This window comes from Scyliorhinus torazame, chromosome 3, assembly GCF_047496885.1.
Source record: "Scyliorhinus torazame isolate Kashiwa2021f chromosome 3, sScyTor2.1, whole genome shotgun sequence".
In the NCBI taxonomy this organism is placed as follows: Eukaryota; Metazoa; Chordata; class Chondrichthyes; order Carcharhiniformes; family Scyliorhinidae; genus Scyliorhinus; species Scyliorhinus torazame.
Genome location: NC_092709.1, coordinates 39,707,026 through 39,724,719, shown reverse-complemented (window position 1 = coordinate 39,724,719; position 17,694 = coordinate 39,707,026). Strand labels below are relative to the sequence as shown.

Here is a 17,694-nt window from a genome sequence, read left to right as displayed (position 1 = left end):
CCATAATAAATCTTGCTCGTACATTGATGAAGTCTTGACAAATTGTTCCAGAAAGTTTCCTAATGTGTTTCAGAGGTTGTCGTCACAACTCCAGCAGCAATAATGATGAAATGGTGAGTATTCTTTAAGTCATGCTTGAAACCCAATGTATAGACTTGCTTACCCCCAACTCATTATCAGAAGAGGGTGTTCAGGCAAGGGCTGGCCTTCAAAATGATGTTCAGTCGATGGCACGGTGGCGAAGTCGTTAGCACTGCTGCCTCATGGCACCGAGGACCCAGGTTCTACCCTTGCTCCAGGTCACTGTCCATGTGGAGTTTGCACATTCACCCCATGTTTGCGAGGGTCTCACCCCCACAACTCACAGATGTGCAGGGTGGGTGGGTTGGACATGATGAGTGCTAACAGGCTTTTCATATGGTTATCAACCCCTTCATGACCCTCCAGGCAGCAATTCCTACCACAGGCATCAACTCCTTTATCACAATGGCACCTTGCACATAACTGCTTCAGCTCGAGTCTCAAGGTTGACCACTTCAGAAGATGTTTAGTGCCTGAAAATGATGCTAAAATTGCCTCCAACAGCTTTTTGGAGGGTAATGTTACACCAACATTTGTGTGAAGGAATTCTTCTTGACATCAGAATAGCCTATCTCTAATTTAACAGTGACATCCCCTTGCTGTGCACTAATTGTACAAAATTGTGTTTAATTATATGCAGGTATTCATTTGGGTTTCACCTGAGTATATGTGAAGAGACACTTAAAGAAACTGTGGTGTGATTGTGTTAGAGTGCTTTCATTTAATTACAGACTGAAACATTGTAGGACTGAAGAAAGTTTGGCTTTCCAGAACAGAACATTCTTGAATCCTCCAACCCAAGGAAATAGATCTTCCCTACTCTTTCAAATCCTTTAATCGTCTTAAACAGTTCAATTAGATAACCCATTAATCTTCTATACTCAATGGAATACAAGATTAGTCTATGTGATCTGTCCTCATAATGTCACCCTTTTAGCCTTGGAATTATTCTTGTGAATTGGAACTGAACCCCCTCGAAGGTCAGTGACACCTTCTTCAGGGGCAGTGTCCAGAACTGAATAAAATGATTCAGAGTTTTGTTAACTGGAGCAAAACTTTGCTTCTTTTTATTCAGCCCACTTGAGATGTAGGGCAGAATAATATGGTAGGGATGAGGGTGAGAGAGAGTGGATGGTGCACCCCACTCCACCTCTCGGAAACCACATTGGCACGAAGCTGCCCAGCTCTGTGCTGACCAGGCCCACAGCAATGAAGCTCTGCAGGGCTCATTAACCTGGGCTGAGTGGGAGTTCCATCAGTCCTGGCAGTGCCAGGAAGGCGCCAGTGCTGGAATTGCAGCTGAAGAGAGAACCCCAAGGCCGAGGGATTCCCAGAGCAGGTAAGTATCAGAAATATGGGGTCTCGGGTAGATTGTGGGAGAGTTAGAGACAGGGGCAGTGGCAGGGAGAGGGTGGGCTTACAAGGGGAAGTGGCTGGAACAAACAGGGGATCAGTCTCAGGAGGATAGTCTCGCGATTGGCAAAGGTCCTGTGGTGAATGTGTAATTACTGATAATTCACCAGTGCACTGTGTTATGTTATTAACCCTGTGGGCTCTACCTATGGGCCATTGTGTGGCTTCACCCACAGAGGATATGTTGGGGCATGTACGGGCTCCGCCCATGGCTCCACCCCCTTTACAGGACGTATAAGAGCTGCTGACCTGCGGGGCCGCCTTCAGTGTTGTACCGGTCACAGGCAGGCTCAGTTCTAAGCTGATTAAAACCACGGTTTACTTCTCCGCGTGTCTTCGAGTGAATTGATGGTCACATCAGGTCCGTCACCTAAAGAGTTCCCCCGCCCCACCCCTGCCCCATCCCCAAGCCCTTTCTTCCCTTTGACGATTTTAGGTTCAAAATCAGGCTTGATGACAAGTCTAATTAATCCTTAAATCGTCATTTTAATACGGCAGGTGGGCTGCCAATTCCAGTGCCCACCTGCTCCTCCATATTATGGGGTGAACTTGGGGTGGGCAAGATGATAGTGGAATGCGCACCCACCCCAGTTTACATGCCCCGCCCCAGTGGAAACACACCTGCCAGCAGCAGGTAAAATTTAGCCCGTGGTCTAACGTTCCATGGGACCCTTGAATTATTCTTTATACATGCCCACTAGTTATTAGTGATTTCTGTACATGGTCTCTTGATTCTTTCTGCCTCTCTGTAGCTCCTAGCTTCTTAATATTTAAAAAATGAAATACTTGGTTCTATCTTTCTTAGTTTCAAAGTGGATGTAACATTTCCCCACACTAAACTCCATCAATCACAATTTTGCCCAGTCACTTAATTTATCAATGTTCCTTTGCAACTTTCTGCTTTATCTGTAATATCCCACATGGGGCATATGGGGTGGGAATGATTATCTGCCCATGGTCCCTGCAGAGTAGGAACTGTTGCTACCTTTTGCCTTAGTTTAATTGCTCTGTTTTATCACCTTTGCTCTTGAGTCGCCAGGTATCTTTATGATACCGCCACGTGCTTCAAGTCCGAGTCATGATCAATAATCCAATACACCGATTAGTAAGATCTAAATCAAAGCACATTTATTATACACAGTAATCACTACTCATGCACAAATTCTACGTCTAAGCTACTTCTACGGCTAACAGGCCAATACTTAACTCGGAACTGGCCCACCAGGTCAGGGGAACAAATGGCCTTTCGTTCAGGTTCTGAGCCTGCGGGATTCAAAGTTGATACAGATTGGTAGCTAGGAGCACCTATCTCGTAGCGAGCATTGAAGTAAGACTTACTGGATATCAGCGGCGGCTGAACCGGCCACTGTCAAGGGTTGGTTCGCGTTGCTGAGTGACCCGGTCAAGAAGAACAATTTGAACTTGGGCTTAATTCTTAAAGTCCCCAGGGGCTTCCCGCCTTTCAGGGCAGACCCTGTACCTGGTTCCAAGTGATTGGACGTTGTCCCAATCACTTGGTTTGATTTTCTCCAATGCTGGAGCAGTTCCCTGATCGATGGGCGGTCCTGAGGTGGTCATCAACCTCCTTTTGTGTAGGCTTCTGCTGGCGCCGAAGAGTCTGGTTTTGCTTTGTGTGTCTAAATGTTGCTCATTGTTCCCGGGGATTGCTTATTAGTATGCAGATGGCTGGTGTTTTGTTATGCTGATGGTTGCTGGTATCGATCTTGTCTGGCCTTTCCAGAGGTAAATACACAGTCAACCTGCAGCTGCTCATTTTTGTCCTGTTGGCTGGCTTTCTGATCAGCCTTTGCCGTTCGCCATTTTAAATCGGGAGTTAGCCATTTTAAGTGGCTACATACCCTCCTTGTGATCCTAACGCGAAGCGTGAAGGATCACATAACCACGTTGCTTTCCATTCCCTGACCTGGAGGGGGGGGGACACTTCTTTCATGTCCTCTGCACTGACCATAGCTATGCAAAAATGTTTTAACTAACAATTCTAAGGGCGCTATGTCAAACAGGGACATGCATTACAAAACAATAAACTGGGAACCTCTAACTATTCTTAATACACTACACTCACTTAAACATTTCATTATCCTAACATCCTCAACCATACAAACAAAATCATCACATTTTATACATCAGTTTTCCTGGCTTGTCAGTCAAGCTCAGGATCATACAATTTGCTCATGAACAGTTCATTACATTTCTTTATTTACAATAAACGCAAGTGAATGTTCTTTATTATAGATCGCGGGGGTCGGGGGTCTGCTCGTATCTGAAAATAGGGGATCTGATCCTATATACGGGGGTTCGAGCGCGGTAAGCTCTCCTTCTCCATTTCCGCAGACGCATAGTCTGCACTATGCAGCAGAGTATCACTAATACCAGTAATGTTTCTATTACATAGGACAGAGAGTACCAGGTTATAAACCTGGCACACCAAGATGATGTGGTGTTGCTGGTGACTGGGCTCTGGGTACTGTGGGAAAGTGAAACATTAACGGCTGGGGGGCTTGAAGTCATAGGGTTCGCGTTCACGCGCAACCAAATACCCATAAATATGACGCTGATCCATATGAAGGAAGTCCTCATGGCTCTTCCCTTTCCTTTTCTTTCTTCTCTTCTCCAGACCTGGAGCTTCTGGAGTTCTGTGGAAACAAGCATAGTGTCTGTAACTATCTTTGTTTAATATCTCGTACGATAGTGTGTCTGTCCTGTAGTGCCAATTACTCCCTTTATAATTGGTCATTGTGTGTGACTCTCTCATTTTTTTTCAAAAATCGAATTTTAGGACAAGACACACTTCCCAATAATGAACCAGTGCGCGCCGTCACGCAGACTGTGCAATTTACCATCCAAATGTTTCAGGATGTAAATAGCATGTGGGTGGCAACCTAAAGGTTACCTCAACAAACAAAACTTTTTGAACTAAAATTGCCAAAATGTGGTGCGTATGGGCCGCGACAGGTAAGAGTTGGATGGATCCCCGGGTAGGACGGCTACCAATGCCGTGTCTCTCCTACCCTAGCGTAGTTGACCAGAGGGGGTTCCCAGGCAGAGGGGGTCCCAAGCCGTTTCTCCACTGCCTGAGCAACCGACAAGAACGGGCAAGAAATGTAGTCATCGTGGTGGGGCTGCCATAGTGGTTCTACCTTCGAACCAGAAGGGCAGTTACGAACATCCTAAGTCTTGCCTCATTGCATCATAATTGCCTTTCCATCACTAAAGTAAACGTAATCGAATTGTGGTCACAATCAGCAAAGTGCTCACCTACCTCCAAATCTAACACCTGTCCTGGTTGATTACCCAGTACCAAATTCAATATGGCCTCGCCTCTCGTTGGCCTATCTACATACTGTGTCAGGAAACCTTCCTGCACACATTGGACAAAAATAGACCCATCTAAAGTACTCGAACTATAGCGTTTCCAGTCAATATTTGGAAAGTTAAAGTCCCCCATAACAACTACCCTGTTGCTTTCGCTCCTATCCAGAATCATCTTTGCAATCCTTTCCTCTACATCTCTGGAACTTTTCGTAGGCCTATAGAAAACCCCTAACAGGGTGACCTCTCCTTTCCTGTTTCTAACCTCAGCCCATACTACCTCAGTAGACGAGTCCTCATCAAATGTCCTTTCTGCCACCGTAATACTGTCCTTAACGAACAATGCCACCCCTCCCCCTCTTTTACCACCTTCCCTGAGCTTACTGAAATATCTAAACCCCAGCACCTGCAACAACCATTCCTGTCCCTGCTCTATCCATGTCTCCGAAGTGGCCACAACATCGAAGTCCCAGGTACCAAGCCATGCCGCAAGTTCACCCACCTTATTCCGGATGCTCCTGGCATTGAAGAAGACACACTTTCAACCATCTTCCTGCCTGCCGGTACACTCTTGCAACTTTGAAACCTTACTCATGACCTCACTACTCTCAACCTCCTTTATACTGGAGCTACAAATCAGGTTCCCAAGCGCCTGCTGAACTAGTTTAAACCCTCCCGAAGAGCATTAGCAAATTTCCCCCCCAGGATATTGGTACCCCTCTGGTCCAGGTGTAGACAATCCCGTTTGTAGAGGTCCCACCGACCCCAGAATGAGCCCCAATTATCCAGAAATCTGAAACCCTCCCTCCTACACCAACCCTCTGCACCTTCAGGGTCTAGGCCCGCCCCGGAGTGGTTGGTGCCCCGTCGGCCAGCGGGAGAGGGGATTGGCGCCACGCCAACCGGCGCCAAAGGGCCTCCGCCAGCCGGTGCGAGTCGGCGCATGCGCGGGAGCGCCAGCGCGTGCTGGCGTCATCCCCGCGCATGCGCAGAGGGATTCGCTTCCGCACCAGGAATGGCGGAAGACCACAGCCTCCGGTGCGGAACAATAGAGAGTCCCCACGGCACAGGCCCGCCCGCGGATTGGTGGGCCCCAACCGCGGGCCAGGCCGCCTTGGGGGCACCTCCCGGGGCCAGATCCCCCTGTGACCCCCCAGGAACCCCGGAGCTCGCCCGCGCCGCCTGGTCCTAGAGAAGGGACCTACTCTAATTTACGCCGCGGGACCGGCTATAGATGGGCGGGACTTCGGCCCATTGTGGGCCGGAGAATTCGGGTGGCCCCGGCGTCCATTGAGTCGTGCCGGACCCGCCATCCTCCGAGGCGGGCGGCCCGACTCACGCCGGGCCGGTTTTTTTTGGGGGGGGCGGGAGAATTGGGAGGACTGCGAGGGGGGGGATTCACGCCGATCCCCAGCGATTCTCCCACCCGGCGGGGGGGTGGGAGAATCCCGCCCCCCCAAGTGCTTATTGAAGCATCTACATTACTTATTGTGTCACTTTATCTCCGTGTCATAAATAAATTTGTGTCTAAGCCTCTCTATTCCTTTCGCTAAGTATGGTGACTATCTTGAAAATCTGTGGCCCCAAATCTCTGAGGGTCACCACTGAAGGTTGCCATGTTCTTGTGCACTGGCCAATAGGAATGATGTACTGCAGAACATCTAGTTCTTGATTAGTTAAAATCATTTATTATAAAACAAATGCGTGGTAAAGATAACTGGAATAAATATATTACAAACTACAAACACTAACTTACTATCCTTGAACTACTGCAAAATATGTCTATCCACCAGCACAACTTACTCCCAACTCCCCGAGGCACAGAGTCACATGGTAGGTTAACATTGCCACCTGCTTTTCAGAGGTCGTGTACATTATGGTATACAAGATTGCTTCTGCATATCATCACAACGATATGCTGTCAGTTGGAACACTTACCCATTAACTGTGTCTGCTTCAAACTAATTCTGGACCCATATCAAAAATGTTGCCGCCAATTCCATGCACTTCAATTTTTCCAAACATTGGGCGTCATTCTCCGCCGGCGGGAGTCTCCGTTCTGCCGGCACCGGGGGGTTTCCCGACGGCGTGGGGCTGCCCCACAATGGGAAACCCCATTGACCGGCCGGTGTTACGGAGACTCCCGCCGGCCGGTCGACGCAGAAATGTGGCGGGGCGGGTAGGAGAATTTCGCCCATTATCTTGAATGGAACCTTATTGAATACTTTCTGGTAGTTTACACAAATTTGATCTATAGTGACACTCCCTTATATTTGATATTAGTAATATCTGATGCGATGTAACAGAAATGTTCAAATGTCTTTTCTGAGGCGATTGGCTTGGTGTTTCCCGACAGTTGCGCCGGCGAGATCGCAGCATGTATTTAATGGTACTTAGTGATAGAAATCAGCTCTTCCCACACCGAGCTTCTCGATATTGCTGGCTGTCTCGCCATCTGATTCGCTAGACTCATGCCTCATTGTCTCGCTGCTAACAAGGAGTGCTGCTTTTAAATGTTCCCTCACCACTTACTGCCAGTCAACACACAAGCATGGTAGTGCGCAGACCTGCTCTTCGTTTTCGTGATGGCCAGGCTTCTGGGCGCAGTGTATGTCAGATGGGACATCCTGTTCCCCCGAGGGGGTTGCAGGGCCAGCATCAGGGTCTACCAATGCTGCCTGGAAGACAGTGGCAGTGGCTGTCAGTGCGGGCAGCATTACCAGGGGGAATGCCATAAAACGTCGGAAGAAGACCAACGGTGCCCATACAAGCTACCTGCCATAGATCCCCGATCCATCAAGGGCTCATAATGGCCCCTTTGTCCCCGCAGGATAAGTTGGCCCATAATAGGCATGAAAGGGCCAAGATGAGCAGCAGAATACCGGTGATCAGGGTCCTCATTCCCTATGAAGAACAGGACCTGGAGATCTCAGGGTTGACCAGGAGGAGAGCAGTCACCAAAAGCAAGGTCGGCCTGCACTGCAGATGTAAGGATCCACTGCCTCTTCACTAAAATAACGTGTCGTAAGTGAGTAGTTCATGTCAGGTAAATTGATCCATTCCTCTCACTGCCACATATCCATTCTCTCACCGGATCTCCATCTGATGAGGCCAGGAGATTCAGAACCGTCCCCGCCCCAGCAACCCAAAAGAACCCCTTTGAGGAGAGCTCTGAAGAGACCACCATCGATGCAGCACAGCTGTCATTCCCACCTTCTACCAGTGTACCGGCACACAAATCGGTGGGCGACATTATTGGACAAGCGTCTGGGGCACAATCTGGTGAGCACCACACAGTTGCTGATGCACATCAAGTGGAGGCAAGAACATCCAAGGGAGTCAGCAGTCGGAGGTTTGCTGGATCCCAGACTCAGCTGAGTCCCAGTCAGATGCCAAGCCTCTGGGCAAGGTTTTCCCAGAGCTGATGCAGAATGAAGGACACGGCCGTGAGATTCAGGAGGCGTTGTCAGCGATACTCTGGCAAGTGCATAGCCAATTGGAGGAGTCTCAAAGACTACAGACACAGGAGCTGATGTTGGATATATATGTCAGAGGCCAACACTGCTAGGATGGCAACCACAGTGGAAAGCCTGCAGCATGAAGTCAATGTCTTAAGTACTGGTGTCCAAGGCGTGGCTCAAACTGTGACGGTCATGGCTGAGGACATCAACATCATGTTACAGTCGATGTCCCAGATGCAGATGGACACTGCAGAGGCACTACAGAGTGAGGCTGCGGACAATGGGGAGCCTTCAGGACCAGCGGATAACGCTTGGCCTCTGGAGCTCACTCCAGCTGCCTGTCTGTCCCATGGAGATCCCCAGCGAACCAGTGGGCACTGTCAAGGAGGAGTGAGCACTGAAGGTCAAACTCGGCTTGCCACCAAGGTGACCAGTTGTCCCGAATCCTCTCCCTCCTGACAATGGTGCATCTCAAGGGCAGCGGGATGGCATGGCGATGCCAGGGACACCAGGAAGCCAACTAGGCCCCCCTGGCTCCAGGCTCTCCAGAGGACGTACGCCAAGGGCATCAAAGGCCACAGGGCATTGAAAGCAGCAGGCTGCCTCCACCTCTGATGTGCATCTTGGGGACACACATAGATATAACAGTAGACCACGTAAGATGAAGAAGATTGAAGATCTACTATCTGTAGCTAGGGGCAATGGAAATGCCAAATGTGCACTATTAAACAATGTTACCCCTGATACATGTGAAGCCTCAGTCTGTTAATCTTCATAGCGGGCCTACCTACACCCCCACCACCTGTGCCCTCCGATCTCCCCACCCCCTGCACCCCAAACACAGCGGCCCAAGACCAAACACCCCCGATGCAGCCCCGTTCAGAGGAAGGGTGTGAGCGCGCTGTCAGCAGAAAGACTGCAGTCAGACTTTATCATAAACTGAGGAGCACCAGAACTAACCTCACAGCTAGTGAGGGGAAGCAGTGGCACAGTGCTATTGGCACTGGACTAGTAAACCAGAGACCCAGAGTGATGCTCTGGGGTCCCAGGTCCAAATCCCGCCACTGTAGATGGTGAAATTTGAATTCAATGAAAAATCTGGAATTAAAAGTCTAATGATGACCATGAAACCATTGTTGATTTTTGTTTAAAAAACATCTTGTTCATTAATATCCTTCAGGGAAGGAAATTTGCTGTCCTTACCTGGTCTGACTAACACGTGACTCCAGGTCCACAGAAATGTGGTTGACTACTAACTGCCACCTCAAGGGCAATTAGGGATGGGCAATAAATGCTGGACAAGCCTGTGATGTCCACGTCCCATGAAGGAATAAAAAGAAAATCACTCTCCTGCCTTCTATATTGACCCACTAATAGTGCCGACACAGGCCTATCAACCTGGGGTAATGTTATCCAGACCCTCGGAGGGTTATGGAGGGGTGAGGTAGGGGGGGGGGGGGGAATGGTGGAAGGAGGGAAATGTGGGAATGGCAGGGAATAGGGGAAGGAGGGGATTGGGGGAAGAGGATGGAAGAGGGGGGGTGGGTGAGCTGATGGACAAAACCTCGTCCTATGAGAAGCAGTGGGAATGAGTCCTCCCTGGTCCTCCGGGCATGCCGGACCCTTGTCGCCATCTGTCCTCCATTCTGCGGATCCTCCCAGTGCTCTTCCACCATCCCCTCCTGGTCCTGCTCCTCCTCCTCAGATACGACTGCATATCCCTCCTCCTCCCCCTCCTACAACATGCTGTCCCGCTGCTGTGTCAGGCTGTGGAGGGCACAGCAGACCACCACAAAACAGGAGACCCTCTGGGGGGTACAATACTGTGCACCACCAGAGCAGTCCAGGCATCAAAACCGCATTTTGAGCAGTCCGATGCACTTCACAATGACAGCACGGGTGGCAGCTTGAGCCTCATTATATCAGGTCTCCGCCTTAGTCTCCAGCCTCTGAACTGGCCAGTCCAAAGATGTGCAGATTAGGTGGATTGGCTATGCTAAATTGCCCTTAGTGTCCAAAAAAGGTTTGGTCGGGTTAAGGGGATAGGATGGAAGTGTGGGGATAGGGTGGAGTTATGGACTTAGGTAGGATACACTTTCCAAGGGCCAATGCCGTACTGTCTCTTTATTGAGACGGGAATCTCCTGCACCACATGCTGTCTGTCATCCCCTCAAAAAATCAACAACGCCTGTGCACCTTGGGCCGTCACCAGTGTCTCTCTCTGGGTTCCTCCTCAGCATGATGTATGGCCGGGTCTTCAGGGTGCGCAACGGACTCCTGCACATGGAATGCCGCCTCCAGCCTGCATTGACACTGCTGCCTTCTCCTGTGTCTGACCGCCTGGGGTGCTACCAGCACTGTGAGGGCATCCTCTGCAGGATGGACAACACCAGCCATTCTGATATCAGTAAGGAATTGGAGCAGGAGAGAGACCAACAATCAGTTAGGGCTTTCACCCCGGGACCCTCAATTTCCCCAAGCCTCCCCGGCCTTACATGTCTCGCCTTCTCTTAAGGTACCATCCAGCGAGCCAGTTGTGCAGGAAAACTTCGCTCTGCACACTCCCCTCCCCCCCCCGGCCACAGCAGGAGCCCCTATATCCCACGCCCATAAGACCATAAGACATAGGAGCAGAATTGGGCCACTCAGCCCATCGAGTCTGCTCCGCCATTCAATCATGGCTGATTTAATATATTACTCCTGCCGGGAACATTAGAGAGCCATGCACTGGTGCCCTCCCCTGATTCACACACCCATCCTTTGGTCGAGAGTTTAGGCAAAGTTTTGAGGCTTCAAGTTTTGATTGAAATACGATGCAATAATCATTGTTTGAGACATGGCACATGTACCCATGAGGAGCTACTTGAGAATATTTTGTTTACTAAATGGTCAAACCTTGATACAAAAGATTTAAAAAACTACTAAACAGTCCATATGTCGCAATAACCATCAACCAACAAGGAAAAGACACCATGTCATACACAAAGGCACCTGTTCACTACAGAATATCAGTACAAACACAAAGCTACAACAGTGCATTTACACAAAGAAAACCAAATACACATTAGACATTAAACAGTCAACAGTACAATGAAGTCACCAGTGTCCGAAGCAACCCACTGCTCTCTCCCCCTTATGAAAAAAATGAAATTAAATGAAATGAAAATCGCTTATTGTCACAAGTAGGCTTCAAATGAAGTTACTGTGAAAAGCCCCTAGTCGCCACATTCCGGCGCCTGTTTGGGGAGGCTGGTACGGGAGGCTTATCTGTCCATCAATGTATTACTTGTTCCTCGCAGGAGGCCATTCCATTTGACTTCAATCTCACGAATGAGATGGAAATTAGTGCTAATTGGGGTTAATGATATGCCCGCCATATTTGGGCGAGATCTGTAACTCGCCATCAGGAGCGGGTCTGTTAGATGGCAAACTGATATGTGCCCGGCATAGACCTAGAATTTGGCCTTTCTGCTCTTTAACCAGCATGCCCAGATCGGCGCCAGACGCAACGCAATCGTTATATTGCGCCCATCATCTGGGGATCTTCCTGATCACCAATTAACCATTTCTATTATTTCGACAAAGTGCATTTGACAAAAGTGTTGAAAATATTCTACAACAAACCACATTTAACCTTTGATACTTTTGATGCTTGTTGTTTATTGTCATCACCATATGCTCTCATAGCAAATTTGCAATTGTGCCATTACAAATTTATACCAGCTCCCTGAGTTGTTAGGAATAATAACAGAAAATGCCAAAACTACTCGGCAGTCAGGCACCATCTGTGAAGAGAAACAGAGTTAATGACGTTTCATCTTTTTGTTTCAAATTTTCTGCATCTGCAGTTTTTTGTTCCTTTTGCCCAAAGGCTTTTGAACCATGACTTACAATTTTGTCACAAATCAGAAAGGAGATGTTTTCTCTGAAATGCAGTTTAAATGCTGGGCCCGCTAACGCTTTAAAGGCCTTGTAAAAATTTGGGAGTCAGGAGCAAACTGAACGAACAATTCTATTTTCAAACATCTTCTGGCTCCTTAGCCCTTCGTTTTGCAACAAGTCCCTCATGGTCATTTTTCTGTCATAAAAGATGCTGCAAGGTATTTGAAACGTTGAACCTGCTCAATTATTTGACAAAACAGCTTCAGCCTCCCTCTTCAAACCCTGGAGGCTCTCCTTTGTCATCTGTGCAGAACATTCTTTTTCTTATTTTATTCAGTTCCACTGAATTGTGATGCCCATAAATCCTTGATCAATTCCAATGCACTCCTCACAACTTTCCTACTGATAAAGGTGCCACTTCCCTGAAACCTTTGTATTATTTGCACATAATTGTGCACTTGTAGATAGAAAATCAGAAATGTCACATAAACAGGCCAACTACATACCTTCTCGGCTCCTAAGTTGACCCGAATTGTAAATAGTTCTCTTTCTTCAGATACTGTCCCCGTCTCCTGACAATCTGCCATTGTCATGCTATCTCAAAAATAAAACAATCCCGGACCCCACTGTCCTTGCAAATTACAGCTCGCTTCCCTCTCCAAAGTCTTTAAATATGTGACAAAAACAGAAAATGATGGACAATCTCAGCAGGTCTGACAGCACCTGTGAAGAGAGAATGGTGCTAACTGCGACATTATGGGAAATGTCCAGATTACAAAGGATTAATGACATATCATAATTAACCACTAGTTGGAGCGAGATGCAGAACTATATAAAGCACTGACTCACAGGCTTCTGGGCGAAGGCTGGAGAGGCGAGCATAGGAGTGGTGAGAGAGATCAGAGCACAGTTATAGATAGAGTGTAGAGACTAGTGTTAGTTGAGTGCACATTGTAGATTACTAGATTATTTACTATAGGAGTAAGTGATCAAGTTTAATTAAGTAGTGTAAATAAATGTTAGCTTTGTTAATGAACTTAACTTCTGTGGTCTTTGTGAAACCACAACATCCACCCTGAGAACAAGAATCACAAAGAACACCACACTAACATTTCAAAATCTGGATGACTCTTTGTCAAAGCCAGTCATCAATATTCGAAACGTTAGCTCTGCTCTCTCTCCATGGATGGTGTCAGACCTGCTGAGGTTGTCCAGCATTTTCTGTTTTTGTTTCAGATCCCTGCTTCTGCAGTAATTTGCTTTTATCTTTAAATATGTTGAGGCCTCTCACATCTATGCCCAACTTTCTCAGAACTCCACATTTGAATCTCTGCCAACCAGCTTTTCACAACTGCCGCAGTATTGTCAAGGCTATTATCAAGGTCAGAAATTATATCCTATGTGAATGGGATGAAGGTTAAGGATTACTTTTCATCCTTGGCTGTCTGGTGTTAAGGAAAACTGTTCCCAATCTTGGTCCCATACTTGACGCAGAGATGAGCTTCGACCATGATCGTACTGAATGCTGGAGCAGGCTCGAGGCTCCAAATGGTCGACTATTTTCTATGGCCAGGACTTTACAGCCTCTCTCGCCCAGCAGGATATTACATTCCCACCGAACTGAATGGAGATTTAAATGGCTCACTACATCCCCTGGGCTGGGGAGATATTCCACAGCGGAGCCATAAAATCCTGGACTACGTTTCTACGTTTCAACCACAAGTTCACACCATCCCCAAGACCTTCTGTTTCCATTGTCAGGAAGATCAGCCCTTTTTGCCACCATTATCAAGCTGCATATTCAACATTCATGCTTTAGAACCTGGGAATAGCGCTGATGGTTAACGCACCATACTAATGATCAAAAAGCTGATAGCTTTGACTCCTACCAGGCTCGCAGCTTTGCTCATCATCAAAGGAAAGGGAACCCAATTTATAACTGAAATTATATATAAGGGAGCTGGCACGTCATCAGAAAGTCAAAACGGGCACTGCACTCTGGGCTGATTGTATGACCATTTACTTAGAACATATCTGAGTGTCTTGTTGCTGGAACTCTTAATTGATAAGGGTAGACTAAGAAAGACATTGGGTGGAATTTTCCCCAAAAAGAGGCTGAGTGGCGCATCAGTGAGGGAAAACTGCAAGGAAGCCACCATCCCCAAAGGCGGCTTTTCCCACCATATCGTTCGGCTTATAGCTGAAAGTCAATTATAGGGCAGGTCCCACAACGTCACGCTGGTGGGGCAGGCTCTGATCGCTACGGGAAGTCTTGCCAGTGTAAACTCCCGTGGGATTTCCCGCTCCCGTGCCAATTCCTCCTCCCAAAACCAAGAGCGGAAAATTCCCTGCATTGTATTCAAGGTTAGCTAAGAGGTCATGCCCTGTCTGAAATGTATAAGTGTGTGTATGTGTGTGTGCATATGGGCGTGTCCGTGTGACTGTGCATGCATCAATGCATTTGTGCTTGTGTACTTGTTCGTGTAACCTCCTTGATTTCTTTGAATCTTGACAGACCATTTATTGTAGGCATCATATAGTCCATAGTAGAATAGAATTTTGCATAGTATTTCTGTTCTAATAAATGTTAATATTTAATTCAGTTATTTCAGTGTGTTTTCATTATTCCTCGAATTCTCAATTCTGAACCATTAAGCAACCTAACAAAGATTTTCCTTTACTACCTCTGTTACATCATCTGGATCTGTCCCTGGCTCAGACCATATGCTGTTGAAACTGCCACCCGTAAACTTGATGCCTCTCTATTGCAATAATTTGGGGGAAGTGTGTGAAAATAAATAACCTTCTTCGTGTTAAGCTCACAAAAGCTTGCTGCTGAATTATCTGACAAGAAAACACACTCCAAGAGTTAAAAAAGACATGCCACTTTCCATTCAAAGCATATTGATTATGGGAAGTTAAAGATCAAATACATTCTGTCCATGACACCGACACAAATCAGCAGCCTTAGCCTCTTCAAACATCAAAAACGGCTCATTCACAGAAGAACTCACCTATAAGAAACCTTGGGCGAAATTCTCCGGAAACGGCGCGATGTCCGCCGTCTGGCGCCAAAACGGCGCCAATCATACGGGCATCGCGCCGCTCCAAAGGTGCGGAATGCTCCGCATCTTTGGGGGCCGAGCCCCAACATTGAGGGGCTAGGCCGACGCCGGAGGAATTTCCGCCCTGCCAGTTGGCGGAAAAGGCCTTTGGTGCCCCGCCAGCTGGCGCGGAAATTACATCTCCGGGCGGCGCATGCGCGGGAGCGTTAGCGGCCTCTCACGGCATCCCCGCGCATGCGCAGTGGAGGGAGTCTCTTCCGCCTCCGCCATGGTGGAGACCGTGGCGGAGATGGAAGGAAAAGAGTGCCCCCATGGCACAGGCCCACCCGCGGATCGGTGGGCCCCGATCGCGGGCCAGGCCACCGTGGGGGCACCCCCCGGGGCCAGATCGCCCCGCGCCCCCCCCCCAGGACCCCGGAGCCCGCCTTGTAAGGTAGGTGGTTTAATCTACGCCGGCGGGACAGGCATTTTAGCAGCGGGACTTCGGCCCGTCCGGGCCGGAGAATCGAGAGGGGGGGCCCGCCAAACGGCGCGGGGCGATTCCCGCCCCCGCCGAATCTCCGGTGCCGGAGACTTCGGCAACCAGCGGAGGTGGGATTCACGCCAGCCCCCGGCGATTCTCCGACCCCCCACCGGGGGGTCGGAGAATGTCGCCCCTTATTTGAACATAATGTCCTTTTCGGTTTCTGATAACTTTAATGCTTTTTCTAATGTCCATCTGCTCTAACGTCATTTATGTCAATGACCCGAATCTCAGGTCAGAACATCTAAGGGTCAGAACTTCTGTTTCCGGCCCTGAACAAACAAAATAGTACCAATTACCTCCCTCTGATTTTTCAGGTTCTGCAGAGCTCAGCCCGCATATGAAACCCCTGAGGAAGCAGCAGAGAGAATCAATGCAGGAGACCCTTTTTTACAAGCTCTGGTAAGCAGAGTTTAATTATCCCAAAAGCTACGAAGAGCAATTAAACTTGTCAAGGCATAGGGTGGGTAAGGGGGAAGAATAGGGGAGAATGGTAGGTGGGTAGGGGGGGGGGGGGGGAGTTGGAGGGTCTGGGGGGGTTGTCACCAAGTCGGCGGAGAGAGTCAGAGCATCTCCAGTAGTCAAGTGGAGAAGGATAGTCAGGTTAGTTTGGGGTGAGTTGGGGGTGTGCTCATATTGCGGATCCAGGGGAAAGTCAGTAGGTCGGCGGGGGGTGGGGGGTGCGAGGGGGAGCCAGAGAGTTGGGAAAATTGGCTAGTAGTGTCTAGTCAGGTTGGATCAGGGGAGTCTGGAGGTCAGGGGGTGCGGGGAACCAGATGGTTGGGGGATAGTCAGGTGTTGCAGAGTAGTCAGGTAATTGCGGGTGGAGTTGGGGGGTGACTTTGTGTCGGGGGAATTGGGAGGGGTCAAGAGGCTTGCGGGTAGTCAGGTGGTTGGGGCTAGTCAGGACATCTCTGTTGTTCTATAGTTACCCAGGTGTTAGACTAGTTTTTAATCTGTCTAACATTTTCTCTGCAACAACCCAGGTAAATAAGTCGGAACTTTCCAAATACACCGACACTCTTACTCCGAGTTGCAGAATTTTCAGAGGGCCTATCTGAAGTTCAAAGTTCAAAGTCACCAGGAAATTCCCACCGAATCATTTTATTGGGAGTTCTGAGGGGCCTGTGGCATATCTTGAGGGGTAGATCTGGTTCCCAACTATCTAGAAACAGAAAGAACTGGGCCGATAATCTGACCTTCTTTCAGTATTGAAACAACTGAATAAATTAGATAATAATATGCCCATAATGAATGTTTGAAAATTTAGTCAACAATATATAAAACTGTCAGTAAATCTAAGTGCAAATGATACGAAGACAGGCACATTAATAACATTTTATGAAATTGCAGTTCTTTTTTAATATAATGTTTGACAAACCTTTTCTTCTTCTTTTACATCTGATGAAGCACGACTTCATTCAACATGACAAGAGAGCACTGAGAAATAAAGTTTGTGCTTGACATTGATTTAATAAAGAACATTTCAAGTGTGTGCATTGATAAAGTAAATTAAACTATAGATCTGTGGAAAATTGCAAGATAATCAAGAAATAATCTATACTCTATCTGTCCTCACATGTTCAAGCCTATTCAGACCTAAGCTGCCTCATTTCTTCCACTGCTACCCCCTTTCATTTCTGCCCTCGTCTGATCCCAGCAGCACTCAAATAATTATTTTGTTTCTCTGTTTGGGTTCACCTGAACCAAATGGAAAATTGGATGGATATCCATTACTCTGGATATACATCCTACACTCTGTGAGGTGAATTAAAAAGAAAATGGGTGAGGGAGGCTCCTGCCTGAAAGAGTCAGAAGTTTTACAGTAATATTCAAGTTATGGGGAGACGGTCTCGTTTCACCTTGCTCGCTGTTGCCTGATGGCACGTGTGCAGCCTACTGTGTCAACATCACGCCCACCTGTAATGGTTTCCACATC

The 17,694-nt window shown here is 48.0% G+C and overlaps 1 long non-coding RNA gene across 1 annotated transcript in view; it reads left to right on the top strand.

The window, feature by feature from the left end:
• The window catches only part of LOC140409483 (uncharacterized), a 152,108-nt gene extending 134,893 nt beyond the window's left edge, over positions 1-17,215 (top strand). The window contains exons 2-3 of the long non-coding RNA XR_011940350.1: positions 16,073-16,157; positions 17,166-17,215. This is a non-coding gene — a long non-coding RNA (uncharacterized lncRNA). The remainder of the gene's footprint in view (positions 1-16,072; positions 16,158-17,165) is intronic.
• Positions 17,216-17,694: the final 479 nt, after the last annotated feature.